The 21,422-nt window shown below is 46.7% G+C and overlaps 1 long non-coding RNA gene across 1 annotated transcript in view; it reads right to left on the bottom strand.

The window, feature by feature from the left end:
• Positions 1-18,526: 18,526 nt before the first annotated feature.
• The window catches only part of LOC135275102 (uncharacterized), a 100,526-nt gene continuing 97,630 nt past the window's right edge, over positions 18,527-21,422 (bottom strand). The window contains exon 5 of the long non-coding RNA XR_010342809.1: positions 18,527-18,610. This is a non-coding gene — a long non-coding RNA (uncharacterized LOC135275102). The remainder of the gene's footprint in view (positions 18,611-21,422) is intronic.

Here is a 21,422-nt window from a genome sequence, read left to right as displayed (position 1 = left end):
CCCCAGCTCCTCCTGGGTGCTGTGATGAACACAGACGAGAATTCCCTTCACTGTTATGTTTACTGAGCACCTACTATGTTCTAGGTCATAGGCAAGGCAGTGAGACTTCCAAGACAAATAAGCCAGTGTCACTAGAGTCATGGACAAGACTGAGTCAGTACAAAACAGAGAATACAGACCAAAAGATGAGTACAATAAACTCCTGCCGGTACCCGGGATGTGAGCTGAGTTTTAAAGTCATTAAGTATCCTCACGATGGGGACGGGGTGAGGAACAGAACCCCCAGGCAGAAGCCGCAACTTAAGAACCTGAGAGACACCCTGGCATAACTAGAGCTGGGTTGTGGGGGAGGAGAATGATGAGAGATGAGCCTGGGGAGCTACACTGAGGGTTCTGGCCTAGTTCCGTGTCAATGGGAAGACATTGAAGAATGTTAATAGGCATAGAGAGAGTGCAAGGGAGAGAGTTTTGAATTAAAAGCTTAGGAAGACTTCCTGGAGGAGGTGGCTTCTGAGCAGGCCCTTAAATGATGGCTAAGACCTTTGGGAGGTAGAGATAGACAGGAAGGAACCTTCAGGGAGAGGGAACAGTGAGGGAAAGTATGGCAGGTACAGGGCCATCTGCAGAGTGGCCAAGGCCACCAAGAGATAGTGGAGGAGATGTCACAGGAAGAGCCATGGAGGGTCAAAGAGGAGAGAGAACACTCTGGGCTGGTATGGTCAGAGGAAGCTCTATAAAGAAAATGAATGAATCAATGAATCGGCCAGCCAATGAGGAGCTTTGATTGGCGCCATCGGGTGTGACAGGTGTGAGTAAGCACAGGTTCTGTACAAAGGCCGCCTGCCCTGGCCCTTGCTTCTGCCCTTTCACCACACACCTCATCAAAATCGATCAATCTGAGGACTGCTTCTTTGGAACCCCATTAGGAATCTCAAAACTAATTTCTTGAGCTAATTGTAGTCGCAGATGGAGCAAATCCTAGATTCCATACAAGCTAAGCCCTTGATTTTACAACCGAGGAAGCTGAAATCCAGAGACGGGAAATGACTTATCCAAGGTCACATAGCAAGAGAGTCAGCATCAGAACTGGTGCCAGGAATCTCAACCCCTCCCTTGGGACTCCCTCCACCTCACTGCCCTGCCTCGTAGTAGTCAGCCACCAGGAGATTTTGGTGGACAGAGGCACTTCTCTTTATCACAGAGACCTCTGGAGGCGGAGTTGCTCATTAAGACTCAAAGGAACAAACCCGTTACAGTGAGATTTCAATCAAGGGAGCTACATGGGTGTTGTAGTCCCGCAGATAGCCCAGGGGGTTAACTAAACCATTCCCCAGAGTTGGGGCTGGCCTGAGCCCTAGACGCAGATTGGAGAGGTGTGAGGAGCTAGGAGTGTCACCTACATTGATTCAATTTCATAGAAACCTCATGGCAAAGGTGATATCAATCCCATTTCGCAGAAACTGAGCTTTCAGGAGTCTAAGACGTTTCCCAAGGCATGAAGGTGACGGTATTGGGCTTTGCTCTTGGGCCACTCCCTCTTGGCCAGAGAACACCATCACAGTCAGCCTCTCCCATCATTTACTCTCCCGTCGAGGGCCTGGGCAACCCCACAGTGGAAGATGCACTCTTTATCAGGTCAATAACAGCCCATTAGGAAGCCTCTGTTTAATAAACCATTAATGGTGAATTATTGAAAGGATACCAAAGTGCTAGGAAGACTCAGATACACATGGGGTAGGGAGGGAGTCTGATAGGGAGGGGCCAATTAAAGAATATTAATTTAATATCCATGAGAAAGACATCCTTTTGGGTGTGACCGTAGGTGTTTATAGCAACCACATGATAACCTGTGTCCCACCATTTTACAGAGGAGGAAACTGAGGCTTACAGAGGTTTCCTAACAGCCACTGAGTGGAGTCTAACGTAGGTCAGGCTAGCTCTTTCCCTGACACCATGATGCCCACAGAGAGGTCAGGATGGAGAGATGGATACTGAAGTCTGGGAGGAGCCAAGGGAATGCGGGTGCACAGGTTGGTCGGTGGGGGCTGTGGGTAAGGATCATCCAGAGGGAAGAAGGGCCAGGGAGGGGAGAGGCCAAGGAGGCTGAGGCAAGACCGGGTGTGGACACAGCAGGCACTGGCAAGTTCAATTCTTAGGAATACCTTGGTTTCTCATTTGAGCTTCACTCGTTACAATTTTTACCAAACTTTGTAATGTGAGGCTGATTCTTTGAGCTAGAAGCAAAAAAGATACTGAGCCATCTTTTTTCTCCCTGTATCCATTTCAGCCACTGCCCCCTCCCTGCTGGTCTAACCAGTCAGTGCTTTCTGCTCTTGGTTAGCAATTCCCTTCCAGCTCCTGGGGCATTTTCCATGACACTCCAGTTCCAGATGGGTTTGCAGACGAATTCTACCAGACATAAAAAGAGGAGCTGGTGTCATTCCTTCTGAAACTATTCCAAACAATACAAAAAGAGGGAATCCTCCCCAACTCATTTTATGAGACCAACATCATCCTGATACCAAAATCGGCAGAGACACAACCAAAAAAGAAAACTTCAGGCCAATATCCATGATGAACATCAACACAAAAATCTTCAATAAAATACTGGCAAACAGAATGCAACAGCACATCAAAAAGTTTATTCATCATGATAAAGTAGGCTTCATCCTGGGGATGCAAGTCTGGTTCAACATACACAAGTCTATAAATGTAATCCATCATATAAACAGAACCAAAGACAAAAACCACATGATCATCTCAATAGATGAAGAGAAGGCCTTCAACAAAATTTAACAGCCCTTTATGCTAAAAACTCTGAATAAACTAGGTATCAATGGTACATATCACAAAATAGTAAAAGCTATTTATGACAAACCCACAGCCAATATCACACTGACGGGCAAAAGCTGGAAGCATTCCCTTTGAAATCTGGCACTAGACAAGGATGCCCTCTATGAGCACTCTTATTCAATATAGTACTGGAAGTTCTAGCCAGAGCAATCAGGCAAGAAAAAGAAATAAAGGATATTCAATTAGGAAAAGAGGAAGCCAAATTGTCTCTATTTGCAGATGACATGATTGTATATTTAGAAGACCCCATCATCTCAGCCCAAAATCTCCTGAAACTGATAAGCAACTTCAGCAAAATCTCAGGATACAAAATCAATGTGCAGAAAACGCAAGCATTCCTATACACCAATAACAGACAGAGAGCCAGATCAAAAGTGAACCCTCATTCACAATTGCTACAAAGAGAATAAAATACCTAGGAATACAACTAACAAAGGATGTAAAGGACCTCAACTACAAACCACTGCTAAATGAAATAAGAGAGAGAAACAGACGGAAAAACATTCCATGCTCATGGTTGGGAAGAATCAACATTGTGAAAATGGCCATACTGCCCAAAGTAATGTATAGATTCAACACCATCCCCATCAAGCTCCCAGTGACCTTCTTCACAGAAGTGGAAAAAACTTCAAACTTCATATGGAACCAAAAGAGAGCCCACATAGCCAAAATAATCCTAAGCAAAAAGAACAAAGCTGGAGGCATCATGCTGCCTGACTTCAAACCATACTACAAGGCCACAGTAATCAAAACAGCATGGTACTGGTACCAAAACAGAGACATAGACCAGTGGAACAGAACAGAGGCCTCAGAAGCAACACCACACATCTACAATCATCTGATCTTTGACAAACCTGAGAAAAACAAGCAATGGGGAAATGATTTCCTGTTTAATAAATGGCATTGGGAAAACTGGCTAGCCATGTGCAGAAAGCAGAAACTGGACCCCTTCCTGACACTTTACACTAAAATTAACTCCAGGTGGATTAAAGATCTAAACATAAGACCTAACACCATAAAAATCCTAGAAGAAAACCTAGGCAAAACCATTCAGGACATAGGCATAGACAAGGACTTCATGGCTAAAACACCAAAAGCAACAGCAAAAAAAGCCAAAATAGACAAATGGGACCTAATAAAACTCCAGAGCTTCTGTACAGCAAAGGAAACAATCATTAGAGTGAACCGGCAACCAACAGAATGGGAAAAAATTTTTGCAATCTACCCATCTGACAAAGGGCTAATATCCAGAATCTACAAAGAACTAAAACATATTTATAAGAAAAAAACAAACCCATTCAAAAGTGGGTGAAGGTATGAACAGACACTTTACAAAAGAAGACATCTATGAGGCCAACAAACATATGAAAAAATGCTCATCATCACTGGTCATTAGAGAAATGCAAATCAAAACCACATTGACATACCATCTCATGCCAGTTAGAATGGAGATCATTAAAAAAATCTGGAGACAACAGATGCTGGAGAGGATGTGGAGAACTAGGAACACTTTTACACTATTGGTGGGAGTGTAAATTAGTTCAACCATTGTGGAAGACAGTGTAGTGATTCCTCAAGGACCTAGAAATAGAAATTCCATTTGACCCAGCAATCCCATTACTGGGTATATATCCAAAGGATTATAAATTGTTCTATTATAAAGACACATGCACATGTATGTTCACTGCGGCACTGTTTACAATAGCAAAGACCTGGAACCAACCCAAATGTCCATCAATGATAGACTGGATAAAGAAAATGTGGCACATATACACCATGGAATACTATGCAGCCATAAAAAACGATGACTCGTGTCCTTCATAGGGACATGGATGAATCTGGAAACCATCATTCTCAGCAAACTGAGACAAGAACAGAAAACCAAACACTGCATGTTATCACTCATAGGCAGGTGTTGAACAATTAGAACATGTGGACACAGGGAGGGGAGCATGACACACTGCGGACAGTTAGGGGGCACCAGGGGAGGGACATCAGTGGGTGGAGAGGGTGGGGAGGGATAATGAGGGGAGAAATACCAGATGTGGGTGATGGAGGAATGAAGGCAGCAAACCACCTTGCCATTTGTATACCTATGCAACAATCCTGCATGATCTGCACATGTACCCCAGAACCTAAAGTACAATAAAATAAAAAAGAAAAAGAAAAACAAGGTGAAAATCAAGCTACGGTGTTAGGGTCAGTTGACCTGGAATTCGTCACCCTTCTCTGTGACTTTGGAATCCATGATTCTGAAGTCTTTAGGAAACATCAGATTTGATGTACCAAAAAAAAAAACTCACTGCTCACATGACCTATTGAGGAGCTCCACAGGATAGTAAGAACAGGCACAGCAGTCTCTGCTAAAGGCCTTGATATGGTTTGGCTGTGTCCCCATTCAAATCTCACTTTGAATTATATCTCCCAGAATTCCTATGTGTAGTGGGAAGGGCCCAGGGGAGGTAATTGAATCATGGGGGCCTGGTTTTTCCCATGCTATTCTTGTGATAGTGAATAAGTCTCATGAGATCTGATGGGTTTGTCAGGGATTTCCGCTTTTGCTTCTTCCTCATTCTCTTTTGCTGCTGCCATGTAAGAAGTGCCTTTCACCCTCCGCCATGATTATGAGATCTTGCCAGCCATGTGGAACTGTAAGTCCAATTAAACTTCTTTTTCTCCTCAGCCTCAGGTACGTCTTTATCAGCAGCATAAAAATTGACTAATATTGTAAATTGGTACCAGGAATGAGGTGTTGCTGAAAATATGATACCTGAAAATATGAAAGTGACTCTGGAACTGGATATCAGGCAGAGGTTGGAACAGTTTGGAGGGCTCTGAAGAAGACAGGAAAATGTGAGAAAGTTTGGAACTTCCTAGAAACTTGTTGAATGGCTTTGACCAAAAACCTGATAGTGATATGGACGATAAGGTCCAGGCTGAGGTGGCCTCAGATGGTGTTCCTCAGATATGAGGAACTTTTTTGGAACTGCCTCAGTTGGAGATGAGGAATTTGTTCGGAACTGGAGCAAAGGTGACTCTTATTATGTGTTAGCAAAGAGACTGGCAGCATTTTGCCCCTGTCCTGGAGATTTGTGGAACTTTGAACTTCAGAAAGATGATTTAAGGTATCTGGCAGAAGAAATTTCTAAGCATTCAAAATGTGACTTGGGTGCTGTTAAAAGCATTCCATTTTAAAAGAGAAACACAGCATAAAAGTTCAGAAAATTTGCAGCCTGATGATGCAGTAGAAAAGAAAAACCCATTTTCTGGGGAGAAATTCAAGCTAGCTGCAGAAATTTGCGTAAATAACAAGGATCCTAATGGTAATCCCCAAGACCATGGAGAAAATGTCTCCAGGCCAAATCAGAGACCTTCACAGCAGCCCCTGCCATCACAGGCCCAGAGGCCCAGGAGAAAAAAAGTGGCTTTGTGGGCTGGGTCCAGGGTCCCTGTGTTGTATGCAGCCTGAGGACTTGGTGCCCTGCGTCCAGCCACTGCAGCCATGACTGAAAGGGGCCAACATACAGCTCAAGCTGTGGCTTCAGAAGGTGGAAGCTCCAAGCCTTGGCAGCTTCCACATGGTGTGGAGCCTACAGGTACACAGAAGTCAAGAACTGAGGTTTAGGAACCTCTGCCTAGATTTCAGAAGATGTATGGAAATGCCTGGATGCCCAGGCAAAAGTTTGCTGCAGGGGCAGAGTCCTCATGGAGAACCTCTGCTAGGGCAGTGTGGAAGGGAAATGTGGGGTCAGAGCCCCGACACAGAGTCCCTACTGGGGCACTGCCTAGTGGAGCTGTGAGAAGAGGGCGACTGTCCTCGAGATCCCAGAATCCACTAACAGCTTGCACTATGCACCTGGAAAAACCACAGACACTCAGTGCCAGCCCATGAAAGCAGCTGGGAGGGAGGCTGTAGCCTCCAAACCCACAAGGGCAGAGCTGCCCAAGACCATGGGAACCCACCTCTTGCATCAGCATGACCTGGATATGAGACCTGCAGTCAAAAGAGATCATTTTGGAGCTTTAAAATTTGACTGCCCCACTGGATTTCAGACTTAACGTGAGTCCTGTAACCCCTTTGTTTTGGTCAATTTCTCCCATTTGGAAGAGCTGTATTTACCCAATAGCCATACTCCCATCGTATCCAGGAAGTAACCAGCTTGCTTTTGATTTTATACGCTCATAGGTGGAAGGAACTTGCATCGTCTCAGATGAGACTTAGCACTGTGGATCTTTGGGTTAATGCTGATGGGAAGGTGTGATTGGTTTTGAAATGTGAGGAGATGAGGTTTTTAGAGGGGCTGATGGGGGAGAATGATATAGTTTGGCCATGTACCCATTCAAATCTCAACTTGAATTGTATGTTCCAGAATTCCCACATGTTGTGGGAGGGACCCAGGGAGAGGTAATCGAATCATGGGGCCTGGTCTTTCCCTTGCTATTCTCACGATAGTGAGTCTCACGAGATCTGATGGCTTATCAGGAGTTTCCACTTTTGCTTATTCCTCATTCTCTCTTGCTGCTGCCACGTAAGAAGTGCTTTTTGCCCTCTGCCATGATTATGAGACCTCCCAGCCGTGTGGAACTGTAAGTCCAATTAAACCTCTTTTCTTCCCAGCCTCAGGTATGCCTTTATCAACAGCATAAAAATGGACTAATACAGGCCCCACCACTCCCCTGGGGACAGTCAGCCAGGTGGCCATCCCTGCCTCCTCCCAAGCCACTAGCTCATTAAGCCAAGAGGGAAAAATCTGCACAGTGAAGGCTTTGCTGGCAGCTTACATGGAGGACTGGGGGCAAATCAGGGCAACAAGGAAGGCCATTCCTCCACTTTCCAGGGAAAATCCCAGGTTCCTACCTCACTGTAGCACGGAGAGTTTGCACACAGTATAAACTTAATATATATAAGTTAAATGCCTGAGAGAATATATAAATGACCCTTTGATAATTTGATTCCTCATCTGTCATAATCAGCTCAGGCTGCTACAACAAAATGCCACAGACTGGGTGGCTGAAACAACACACGTGTGTTTTCTCACCATTCTGGAAACCGGAAGTCTGAGATCATGATGGGTGTCAGCACAGTTGAGTTCTGGTGAGGACTCTTTTCCTGGCTTGCAGACAGTCACCTTCTTGCGGTGACTCACTTGGCAGAAATCTCTCTTTATTCCTTGTGTATAAGGGCACAGTACTGTTAGATTAGGGCCCCACACTTATGACTTCATTTACCTTAATTCCGAAAGATCCTGTCTCCAGATACAGTCACATTGGGAGTTTGGGTTTCAATGTATGGATTTGGTGGAGGTGGGAAACAATTCAGTTCATAGTACCAACCAAGGAAGGAATTTAATCATGATGACGTAAAAGGCTGGCAACATTTAGTATTCCTCCCTAGTAAACCTAACAAAGGCCTTTCCACCCTTGCTTTATCTGGGAGCCCCTTACAGTAATTTTGCTACATTCTCCTAAGGCTGCCATGACCAAGCCAGGTCTCTGCAGAGCCTATCCAGTGGGTACCGTGTTCGTGTCTGGGAGCGGGTGCCTAAAGTCCTCAGTGGCTTCCTGTAGGAGACAGCACTGTGACAGATTGGAGATGCATGGCTCCTTCTGGGCGCAGGAAGAGTGCTATCCTGAAAGCTCAGCCTTCCTGTGTCCTTCCATTCCCCTGTAAAAGACCTTAGGCAAATAGCTCCCCTTCTAGAGGACATCTTTAAAATGAGGGTGGCAAACTGATGATTTCTGAGAGCCTTCCCCTACTCTTGCTTTACCTATTTCTAGAGAAAAGTAGATTCAGAGAGACAAAAATAAACTGTTTAAGATTTGGGCCAAGAAAGAATCCTGACTTCTTTGCTAACTTCTGAGAACCTTGGGCAAATGGTTTAATCTCTGAATTTCTCCATCTGGATATGGGGGTGATAATAATTACCTCCTTCGTGGGACTTCCGGCATCACTGTGATAGACTGATTGATTTAGGGCTCTGATTCGTCACCCTTCTCTGTGCCCATGAACTTTGCCTGTGACTTTGTAAGTCCTCCTGCTGTGAAGAGACAGAGTCTGGCCCTCCGTGGTGGTTGGAATGTTTGCCTTCTCCCAAAATGTATATGCTGAAACATAAACACCAACATGATGGTATTAGAAGATGGGGGCTTTGGGAGATGATTAGGTCATGAGTAATTCCATGAATGGGATTACTACCCTTCTAAAAGAGGCCCCAGAGAGCTGCCTTGCCCATTTTGCCACATGAAGACACAGTAAGAAGACAACGTCTATGAACCAGGAAGCAGGTCCTCACTAGACACCAAATCTGCCTGCACACCTTGATCTTGGACTTTCCCACCTCCAAAACTCTGAGAAATAAATTGTTGTTTCTAAGCCACCGAGTCTATGGAATTTCGTTAGAGCAGCCTGAGTGAACGAAGACATCCCCTCTGTGATTCAGAGTTCAGCCACGCCACTTGCTTTGGCCAGTGGGATGTTAACACATGTGACACAAGCAGACGTTTGGGAAAGTGCTCGGAGACTGGGTCTGCTTGCTTTTGCACTCTGTCGTGGCCATGAGAACGTGCCTCAGCTAGCCTGCTGGAGGATGCGAAACACACAGAATGGAGCTGATGTGCCTTACTTGCCCCAGACAAGGCCAGCAAAGGTCACCCAACAGCCGACCCAGTCCCAACATGTAAGGAGCTTCGCCAAAGCCAAGAGGACCTCCCATCTGACTCATTAGATCAACAAGCTAGAAACACTGATTTTTTTTAAGCTACTGAGTTTGGGACGGTTTGTTGTACAGTATTATTTTGGCAATTACTAACTGACACAATCATAAAATGGCACACAGTAGGTGCCCAATAAGCGTTGGTTCCTTCCATTGTCTACCCACCCCAGACCTTCAGGTGCGAACTTAGTTTTTATAATGATAGTTGGGAGAGACATAAATTGTGGTCCTGGTGCATTTTGAGCTTCAATCTCATTGTTACTCCCGCTTCAGATTGATTACAGACGCTGACTGCTCAATTTTGATTAAATACTAAATCATAAGCTGCTTACAAAATGCCTGCAAAAAGCTGACATTTATGAAGTCCAATAAACTACTTGTAAGAACAGGAGTGCTAGATTGGGAGAAAAAAAATAAAATCTTCATCCAAACAAACATCGGTTGACAGCAGACAGATGGTCAGAATCCCTTACTTGTAAACTGGAAAAATTAAGATTTGGCAAGAGTTGTCTGAGAAGAACTAGCAAACATCAAAGTTTCCCCTTTCTATGCTGGTGTTTTTCTGGGCCCAACTTCAATATTTTCACAGGCTACTGCACGGAAAAGGTGTTGCAGGCCTCCGCGTTGCTGGCAAGGAAAGGCTAAGAAATACCAGCAACGATTTATAGGAAGCAAGGTTGCCAACATTCCAAAGAGTGAGCATTTAAAAGCCAGCAACTGCACATTCCCATAAATCCCCATAACTCAGCATCAGGCCTTCCCCTTAATCTGCTGAGGTGTGAGGGAAGGGAAGGCAGAATTTTCTAACTCGATTTTCCACTCGGATCAGCTTTCAGAGGGGTGACTGTTGAGTTCATCTTTCAGGGCCTGCAGTCGTTTTAATAGTAATGGAATCCAGCCTTGAAACCACAGGGCCGGGCTCTCCTCACCTTTGTTAAATGAAGGAATAAGGGTGCTAAGAGGGGCTTTGGCTCTGGAAACAAGCCCCAAAGCTCCAGGAGAGGCCAAGGCTTTGACTGTCCTGGTTCTCATTTTTCCCTGCCTTCTCTTTGACCTTAAAAGTGTTCAGAGGGTGAGTGTGAGCAGATGAGGTGAGCTTGTGTGGTTATCTATGTACAGAGTATGCCAAGGATTGGCAGGCTGGCATGGCTCCAAAGATGGCCCTCATGCACGCCACGAGGGCATTGCTTCTGCTGCTTTTGTTGCCCACGACTCACACAAGCCCATGACCTCACAATAGACAGAACTGAGGGGCCTGCAGTGTCCACAGTGGACAGATCGTGGTCTTTAGGTTTGGAAGGCAGACCTAGCCATCTTTGTCTCCTCTTGGCTCCATGGGCAGGGTCCTGAGCCTCGCTTCTCCATACTCCAAATGGGGGAGTTATTGAAGAGGGTGGTGACATAGACAGAACGTAGAGGATACAAACTCATAAGCGGGTCATTGCAATATATAGTGAGTGCAATAATAAAGATACGCCTAGGACATTATGGGAACACAAAGAACATCTGGCCCAGTCTGGAAGTTGGGTTGGGGTTTTCAGGGAAGCCTTCCTGGAGGAAGTGATGCCTGGACTGAGTCTTAAAAGTTGAATAGGCATTAACTGACAAAAAGGGTAGAGATGCAGGTCCTTGTCATATATAGTGAATGTAATGATAAAGATATGCCTGAGACATTATGGGAACACAAAGGACATCTGGCCTAGTCTGGGGTTGGGTTGGGGTTTATAGGGAAGCCTTTCTGGAATAAGTGACGCTTGGACTGAGTCTTAAAATTTGAATAGGAGTTAACTGGCAACAAGGATAGCAATGGGCCTTCCAGGAAGAGAAGACCAAGTGAGCAAATTGTCAATTGGTTTCTGTTTGGATATCCCAAGTAATGGCCTGTTGACAAGTCCACTGCAGTTAAGATAGATCAGACTATTAGAAAATTCATTTAGAAAGAGGAAAGTCTCCCTGAGGCCCTGGTCCCCACACAGGGAATATACTGAAGACAGCTCTTATGTCTTTACTTCTCCTTGCAAGAGGGTCCAGGCCTAGCAGGCATTGCTCATGCATCAGAGTGAAGTCCTCCACCACGCTGGCTTCTTACCTGTATCCTAGCCCAACATTCCAGGAGAATGGGGGTCAAAACCCTGACAATGCCCCATGGATTCATTTGGAAAATGAGTGACCTTGGAGTTGCAGCTGGATTTCAGAGTGAAGGATCTAGCTCATGCTGCAGGGTTAGTTTAGAGTAGAGGGTCTGGCCCAGCTCTGCTTCCAAGGGTCTATCAGAACTGCAGTCTTAAATCGTGAACAGAGCTATGAGAAAGCCATAGCTCAATCCACCCTCAGGGAGTAGTGGTAGGGCAGCCGTGTCCAGAGTACACAACACGATTCAGAAGCACACTTGGCACACAGTCAGGGCTCTGCAAGTGTTTGCTGGTATTATTATTACCTCTCGGAAGTGGAATAGCAAACCTGTGTGACCTAAAGCGCCCAGCCCTAAACTGTGTCCTCCACCTGCCTGGCACAGGCCTGAAATTCACTAGGACTTGTCCCTTTGTGCAACACAAATAATAGTTATCCGTGGCAGAGTTAACTCTGTACCTCAGATCCCTCCTCTAGACAATGGAAGCAATAGTACTCCACTGACAGTACTTAACTCCGATGAAAACTGAATGAGCTAATCCATGTAAAAGCATCCAGAACAATATCTGGCATGTAGGGCCACAAACATGTGTGTTAAGATGATGGTGATGGTGATGACTGTTCATTATTCCAGGTACTCAGTAAGTGTGTGTAGCAAAAAAGAAAAATAATGGAAGTGTGCAATAGCTTGGAGGGAGACCATTGGTTTGCTTATTTACCATGTACATGAAAAACCCAGTAAAATATTGCTCTATTAAAAGACCAAGTGTGCTCTCACCTCCTACTTGATTCCAACTGGCTGGTCACTGGAATCGGCTGCCTCTTATTTGCCTCCTCTGGGAGTTGTCAAAAGCAGTGAGAGGAAAGACCTCTGTGCTTGCTGCCAGGAGACTTCTGTCTGAGTCCCTGGCCCACCCCGGTTCTCCAAGCTCTGCCCCTCCCAGGGCCTTGGCAGCCTTGTGTATAAAGTGACAACTGGTGGCTGTGGTCACAATAATATTTAAACACTTACATGCTGCAATTCACCTTTCGAATCCCTCAGTAACATCTCCTAATTAATCACCTAGTGTACTGCATTCTAAATTAATTAAATTAAAAGTAATTAAATCCAGGAAATTGAAATTAGTCTAATTAGATTAGAGGCACATCCAGCAATGGTGGTGAGGGGTGCCACGTAAATTGGCCAATTTCGGTGTAGGAAAGATAAACTTAGATTATAGACAGGCTGTTCAGAAGGAAAGCCAAGCTTTACCCAGAGTAAGTCTAGGTAGGAAGAACATTGTTATGGACGATAATAATGATGGTAACCACAGGTAACAAGGGCTACCTTCATCAGGGCTTTCCTGTGCAGAGCTATACTACTGAATCCCCACAAAACCCCTCTGAAGTCGGTGCTATTGTTATCCTTGTTTGACAGATAGGCAAACAGAGGCTGTAGGGTGTGGAGGAACATGATAGAAACCCACATGGTCGGACTCCTGAGGCTTCTCCAGCCCTCTCCAGCCAGCCTCCCGGATCTTTATGTAGAACTGATTGCCTGCACTGGACAGTGGAAAGTGGTGGATGGTGACCACCCCCCGCACATCTATCATCCAGCATGGTCTGGTGATGTCAAGAGCAGCTGGCTTTTATCTTCCGACGATGCACATGATGATGATGTTCACAGACATGCCACACTCAAGGGTGGTCCTGGCACGACATGGTGATCAAGAACTGTGAGGTGTCTGAGATGACTTTACCCTGCTTGGAGCCTAGTAGAAGACACGAGACTCCTGGGTCAGAGATAAAAGATTTTGTGATTCGCAGAAGTAGTAGCGCTTCCTTGCATCGGCTCCCTAAGCTCCAAATACAGGGCAGCACAGGAAGGGCCACACAGCTCCTGCACACACCTGCACTACAGGAGAGAAACCCCAAGCAGAGGGAAGGTGAATCTTTCCTAAGGAACACTAAGCCTGCCTGCCCTTGGCTTCAGAGAGAGGCACTATCTCCCATGCTTGTGGTACGACATCCTTGAAAAGATCACTTGCAACAAAGTTAGTCAGTGCCTCTGCTCACACACCATGCGGAAACTCAAAAGACCCGTGGAGAATTGTCTCAAACCAAATCCAGCCCTGGTTTTTATAGCCTTAGCTTCTAGCAAATCCTTCCTTGAGTACATCACTCTATTGGCCACTCTGATTAATTTGACCAACAGAAGGTGGGACTAAATCCATTCGGTTAGTCTCCTACAGCATTTAATTAAGGCTACTACCAACAGGATCCATGCAGTGAGATGAGACTAACCTGCACTCACTGGCCTCAGCCACGACCTCCCCAGGGTCCTGCATCCAGCCAGGTGAACAGATGCCATCAACAACCTGGGTCTACCTGAGAAAGCCAGGTGGATACATTTCTCTACTGACCTTTCCTCCCAGCTCAAAGAAGGTAGAGCAAGATGTATGCAGAATTGCAGAGACTCCATCCTGGCCCCCAAGGAAAAAGTCTATGGTAATTCTGCTGTCATTGATCACAGCCCTAGTCAGTGAGCAGAGGCTGACACGAATGCCTTCCAGGGCCCAGGCCAAGGTGGGGTCAGCTAAAGTCAGGGACACATTTCATGCCTCCTTTTCTAATTGGAGGAGTCCCATTATAGGGAGAACAGTTCACCGGGTACTCAAAAATAATGATTCCGTTATCTGTCTGGGAAGGTCACTGTGTTTGCAGGAGGGAGACAAGTTAACATCTGGCTTCCACACAATTCCAGCCCCCGGGAATGCACACTGTGCCCCTAGGAAGGAAGGGTTGTTCACAGTTGTTGGGGAGCCCCAAATGGGACTACATCAGCTGGGGGCACAGGTGGACTACCTCCAATATGGCCTCTCCATGGGTGGTAAGCCATAGGGTTTCAGTGCCAATAATGGAGCCCCTGTTTTCAGAGAGTCTGCCTGGCTACATTCCTAGTCATTCTCTTGCCCCATGGAATGATTGAGCAAATATATGAAAATATGGGTGGGAAAATTACCCAGAGGTGCTGGCAGGTGCTTTGCATGGGAAGTGCAGGAGCTGGGGTGAAGGGGAGTGGGGACCAAGCCATGGTTAGAGCCAGTGGGAGGGGCTGGCAGAGCCAGCAGTCCATTGAATTAAGGCACTTGAACAGTTTGAGAGAGCAGCACCAGGGTCTCACTCTTGGGAGGAAGACTCCAGGAGCGGTTCTGAAAGACAAATGTCATCAGTGTCCCTCCCTCCCTTGTACCTCTAAGTACAAGTACAGGCTAAGGTATTCCCTCCATGGGTGCCACAGTCAATGCCCTTCCTCCACTGCCCTTCCAGTACATATAACATCACCTTTCCCCAATAATCTCCTACTCATACACAGATCTTGAATTTAGAAAGTTCAACTGCAAGAGTGACAAGAGCATTTTCATAAAACATGGAGAGATCCATCATATCCCCCACTTTGGTCGATGTGAGCCACAACAGGGGTCTGAGTGAACTGTGTTCTCAGCCACGTGGTCACTATCATAATGACTTAAGGTCAGGTCAATCCAACAAGAGAATCCAGGGGGCCAAACCAGAATTGCATTTAGCTCCTTCAGGCCTTCTTTGGGCTACCCTGGGGTTGCTCTTAAGGGAAAGAAAGATGTATCATGCCTAGAAATGGTCAGGGCAGAATCTTGAGTTTTCAAAATAGGCCTGATTACCCACCCCATCCACTTCATCATCTCTTTTACCTTGCTCGTTAGTCAAGAAGCAGCCGAAGGGAGAGAATCTCTTTCTGGACAGCCGCATTCAATGACCACACTGCCTTCCTAAGGTGTGTGGACCAGGAGGAGGTGAGCAGAGCACAATCAAAAGCAAGGAAGGAAGGGAGAGAAGGAGACGAAAAGGAGAGACCTTGCTCTGGCATAGCCACATGCAAGAAATTAATCTCCCATATTCCCATCCACAGCATCAGCACTCAGACGACTGCCCAGCTGTCCCCAAGGGTCCATTCTGATAGTTTCAACCACACAAACGAAAAGTCTGCCCTAAAGATGAAAGTCTCCACCTCTATCAAGAGAGGAACCACTTGCTGTTTTGAAATGACAATTTTTCCTTCTTCTACCCATCACGGGGTCAAGCACCTCCCGGTTCCTCCTCTCAGGCAGCTGGCATCCTGCCAGCATGCCACTCATTCAAAACAGCTCTACCAGGGCCCCAAATAGCACAGGCAAGCTTCCCAGATGGCTGCTTAAGTCTGACACAAAGGTAACATTTTAGACTTTCTAGGGACAAGTACACATTGCATATCCTTCAAGGAAGCCTCCATGATATTAATTTTTACAACTGAGTTGATAAAAAAAAAAAAAAAAAAGAGGCAGCAGGAAAACATGAGGCCACACGCACTGGCAAATACCTGCCCTGTTGATGTTGCAGATTAAGGACAGGGTTATAGGATATCTTGGGATGTGTCTCAAGGTTTGCCACTCCTGTACCCCGACTTAGGCAAAGGGACCATCTACTATCTGCCCAAATGCCTAGCATGGTGCAGAAAGGCTAGTGGTTAGGACAAGAGGCCTTAGCGTGTAAAGAAAGTCTGCCGAGGTGGTCATGTTTGAAAATGCCAAAGTGGCCGGGCGCGGTGGCTCAAGCCTGTAATCCCAGCACTTTGGGAGGCCGAGGCGGGTGGATCACGAGGTCAAGAGATCGAGATCATCCTGGTCAACACGGTGAAACCCCTGTCTCTACTAAAAATACAAAAAATTAGCTGGGCACGGTGGTGAGTGCCTATAATCCCGGCTACTCAGGAGGCTGAGGCAGGAGAATTGCCTGAACCCAGGAGGCGGAGGTTGCGGTGAGCCGAGATCGCGCCGTTGCACTCCAGCCTGGGTAACAAGAGCGAAACTCCGTCTCAAAAAAAAAAAAAAGAAAGAAAATGCCAAAGTGACATCATGGGTAGCAGGAGTGAGAAACAGTAACACCTAGAGTGTGTGCCTTGCCTTCATTGTCCCCCGCCAACAATCACCCCGACCTTGGCCTGAGCTATTATACCAGCTACAACTTTCACTGTTTCTTTGCTTAATTTGCATCACTGTGGGCGGGAAAACAAGACCTGAAGAGGAATAAAAGTAACTGGTTCCTTTCGACCATCAGAGGCAGAACCGGATACTACTGCATGGTGATTTTCAAGGCAATTCAAAATTCAAATTAGCCAAAGCTGACTCCCTCCCGCCTCGCTCTCCTGCGTGCTCTCTCTCTATCTTTGTCTCTCTCTCTCTCTGCCTTTCGCACGACTTTGTTCACAAAGCAGAACTGTTCCCAGCCTCCCGCGCTCCACTTTGAAGCCAGCCCATGTTTTTCTACTTCACCTCTTCATCCCTCTGGGCAGCGGTTTCCACCTTCTCCAAAGGAATCAATGAGGAGGCTCAAATGCCAGTCAATCGTTTACTTTTTCCAAGAAGCACTTCCAAGGTGCCAATGTGCTTCCCAGCCAAGATACTGCCTCTGGTATGTGTTTGCTGTTGATAATAATACATCGGCCGGGTAGGGTGGCCTCCAGAGGCCTGACTGGCACAGCAAGGCATTCCTGAGTGCTCTCCAGCCAGGGGAAGAAATGATGGAGAAAGGAGAAGGAACAGAGAAGCCAAATAGTGCTGGAGGAATGAGTTTCATGGCCCATTATTTTGTGTTCAGAGCCCATAGTGTGCATTCCGAGTCCGTGGTGCACCTGGGGCCAGTTCCAAGTCCATCTCCTGCAGGAAGCCTTTTCTCATGCCCTCTGCTCCTCAGAGCTCACCTGCTCCCCTTCCTGGGCAGTCCCGGGCCTCTCTGCCTGGCCAGACCCTTGGGTCCAGGCACACACGGCCTGCTATGCATTAATTGATTGCTCTGTGTGTGACAGAAACCAAACACAGTGCCCGATGCGGCATGGTGCTCCGTGATGTAGTCCCTGTGCCCTTTGCCTCTGCTCTGCCTCCCTTCCTAGAAGTCAGCTCTATGACAAAAGGGACCTCATCATACTCCAGTGGCCCCAAAGCTCAGCCCAAGTCTTTCAACGTCTTGGTCACAGCCAGAATCTAATAACTACTTGCAAATTGCATGATGGTTTCCTTTGAACATTGTAAGAGCTTGTTTTCCCGTTTTAATGACTGAAGAAAGCCCACATGTTAAAAATGTTTCCTACCTCATCTCTGTTCCTACTTGCCCCAGGCCTCTAGACCAAGTAACCAAATTTCCCTTTATTGTTCTACCAGAGGGGTAAGCAGTTTCCAGTACAATTAAAAATTCAGTGGTAAAGGGCTTCTCTTCTCCACTTGGTAACTTGCTTACTTTGACAAGCTAGGCCAGATTATACCCTCCTGAGCTCCTCCAACTCAATGCCCAGTTAGGATGTGCTGTAGCCAGGCTACATAGATGTGCTCTAGACATCTATGAGATCATGAAAATGGAAAGCAAGACCCCACTGCCAGGTTGAGTTGTGCAAAAGGAGCTTTGAGCAGTCTGCAAAGAGCCCCTAGGCTGCAAGAGAAAGCCCTGACTCCTGAAACCAGGTGGACTGATGTCTCCAGTGGGAATTTAATTAGAGCAGTCAGGGGAGGCCTAACACAGGAGGTGCTGTGGGAGCTGAGGTTTGAACAGCAAGAAGGACCAGCCACGGCAGGTTCTGGGGAAGGCCATTCCAAACAGGGAACAACTACCACACAGGCTCTGGGGCAAGCATGAGCTTGACACATACGAGGAATCAACAGAGAGCCCATGCAGCTGGCACGTGGTGGGTGAGAGAAAAATGGAGGTTGGAGAAGAAAGGGTCAGTTGTGTGGGGCCTTTCACTCTGTGGTAGGAAGTTTGAATTTTAAATGCAACAAAAGTAATTGAAGAGCTTTGCCTTTTAATGAAAAAGATCAATAGTTCAACGTCCTCCTGGTGGCAGTATGGAGAATGGCTATCAGGGCTACCTGGGTGGAAAGAGAGAGGTCTATTAGGAAGCTGTTACAGTTGGTCATGGAGGACCTGATGGCTTGGGCCAGAGGGATGGAAATGGAGAGGAGTGGAGAGACTCAAAATGTATTTTGGAGACAGAACCAATAATTCCTACTGACAGATTGACAGGAGAAAAGGAGAGAATCAAGGAGGACTCTGGTGATTTTGTCTTGAGCAGTGGGGTTGGAGGTTAATGCCACTCACTCAGATGGGGGAGACTTGGAGAGGACCGGGGTCATGGGCGAAGCATCCAGCTTGGTGTAGGTGATGGCCAGGTGGTAGCTATTGACACCCTTATCACTACTCTAGCGGATGCTGTGGTGTGCTGCCCAGATCCCTTCTTCAGAGCCAAGACCCCAATCCTCCAGCCAATGGGAAGGTCATAGTTGTCACTCACCAGAAAGCTGCTCCCTTCCCGAGGCCACGCATCCTCCCCAGGGGGCCATGGCCAAAGAATGCTGATGCGTGGACACACAGCCCAGCCTTCTTACCTAAATTGGAGACCACCCTGAAGGGCCATCCTTGTTCCAGAGGTCCCCGTAGGATCAGCCAGGGCCTCTGGTGCAGCTGCACGACTGTCAGCTTCTCCCTCTGCCCAGTCGGCCTCCTCACCTCCCTGAAGGTGATTTTCCACTAGCACCCCCCAGCTTCTCACACCACCGCTGTCTCAGTCTGGATCCAGAGAGCCCAGTGTAAGACAACTATTCTTACCACCATAATCACTATTACCAGGTTATTTCTAGACTCCCATCCAACTTGAAAACTCTGTTATGAAGCAATCTGAAAGAGCCTCTCTGCCTACTGTCTAAAAAGGCCTAAATCCCCATCTTTGTTCATCCCAGCCCCCTCAGAAACAGCTTCCCATCCTAGATGTACTGAGAAAACTATGTTTATGCTGTTGATGCTTTGTCTATAGAAACACATTTGTACCAGTCAGACCCTGCGTCCCGATGTTGAGAAGGGGCCTGTACCCAGTGAGTTATGATACAGCAGGGATCATAGAGGCTTCCTGACCGATAAACCACCCCAAACCCCTGCTCCCAAAGAAGAAAAGAATATAAGAATGTGCTTTCATGGTGTGCTGTGGTGTGTGTGTGTGTGTGTGTGTGTGTGTGTATGTGTGTGATGCCCACATACAACCAAATTCACTGTAATGCCTGGAGCTGGACAGATGCTGGGCTATTACACATGACTGCACCGGATTGTACCCTATACAAATACTCCTGGTCAAAAGGACAGTTGGGGGCTAAAATCCAGCCCACATTCTCGTGCCCACCTTTTGCGCAGGTACGGTGCAGCACCTTCCTCCGCTCACCACACCATGCGCCCTGACCCAGGGCCAATTCTGCCTAGAGGGTATACTTTTTTCTAACTTGTACAAAAGCTTAAACAAACAAAAACAAAGTGCACTGGTTATGAAAGGCTTGTCCCTCGGCTCCAAATCCACCCTTCTGTTCTCTACTTTGTGCTCCTGGAGATGAAACCCTGCAAACCACATTTCCCCTTCGCCGGCTTCTCCTTGCTAGGCCCTGTCCCACTGACTCTTGGAGGGAAAAAGGGAGGCAGAAGGAGAGACCCCATCTATCCCATTTGCTGCCTACTCCTGGCAGCATCAGCCACCAGCAGTTAATTCCAGTTCCCTGCTTTTTGCCACACCCTCGGAAGCCATCATGGCATGGTCAGTGACATCAGCACCAATCAGCCAGCACCGGCTCCTCTGAGTTTTAAGTCCTAGCTCTGCAGGTTCTGATGACCCTGGAAGCTTGGAGAAGAAACTGCAGAGCTAGGACATTGCTGCCGGTCCTCTGCCCTAAAGGTATAACTGCTTTGTGGCAGTTACCATCTCTGTAAGTCCTCAGTGGCCACTCTCTGTCTTTCTGTGCCTCCAATTCTTGCTTACTCAATTCTCTACATTACAATCTCTCTGTTCAAACAACTTGTGTGAGCTCTGTTTTCCTGACTGACAGTCTTCGGGGGCATAGACGAGAGTGTCTCACAGTCAGAGCCCCCCAGTTACTGTTAGTCACTCATTTATTCATTCATCAAACGTTTGTACTATAATCCCTATTACAGAAGGAGGCTTTGGTTGTATATATACACATACCTATGTAAATACTATTTATATATTTTGGTGTATGTACAGAACATAACTGGGAGAATACACAAAAAGTAGACGACGGTGATTCACTCTGGGAATTGGCAATGGAGGTATTAGATGGGGAAGAGTATGTTTCATGTAGTCTTTTGGGTTTTTAACACTTACTACCGTTATATTTTGAAAAACTGATGAAAATTCATGTATTCAATGCCATCTGAGTGCCAGCACAGGGGACGCCCTGCAGATGCAGGGATTTTGCCTCCAGCAATCTTTCTCCCGCCGAGCCCGGGCTGACACGGCAAACCAGCAGTGCGCCGTATCACGATTTCCACTTCTTGCCTTCAGATTTAGAGGAACAGTCTTGGAAGATTAGAATGTGCTGGTAGAATCCCCAGACAGTGTGACTAGTCTAAAGTAAATGAGTGGTAAAAAGGAATGTTAAGATGGGGATATCCTTTGCAACGTCATGTACGTGAGGTCAACATACAGAAACAAAGAAAGAATGAGAAGGGAACTTAGAGCCAGCGGAGCACATTTTGGTTGCACCCCTGTATGCAACCCCAAAAGCTCATCTGTAAAGAGCATGCAATTTGAGCAAAACTGACCTCAACCCCAGTTCTTGGAGTAGGCCTAATAGTTCCAAGCCAGCTGGGGCAATCCTAAGCCTCCTGCCACGGGATTTGTCAGGT

Source organism: Aotus nancymaae, unplaced genomic scaffold (genome assembly GCF_030222135.1).
Source record: "Aotus nancymaae isolate 86718 unplaced genomic scaffold, 86718_ANA_hifiasm-v0.15.2.pri h1tg000003l, whole genome shotgun sequence".
Classification (NCBI taxonomy): domain Eukaryota; kingdom Metazoa; phylum Chordata; class Mammalia; order Primates; family Aotidae; genus Aotus; species Aotus nancymaae.
Note: the sequence above shows the minus strand (reverse complement) of the source record. Positions and strands in the feature narration are given on the sequence as shown.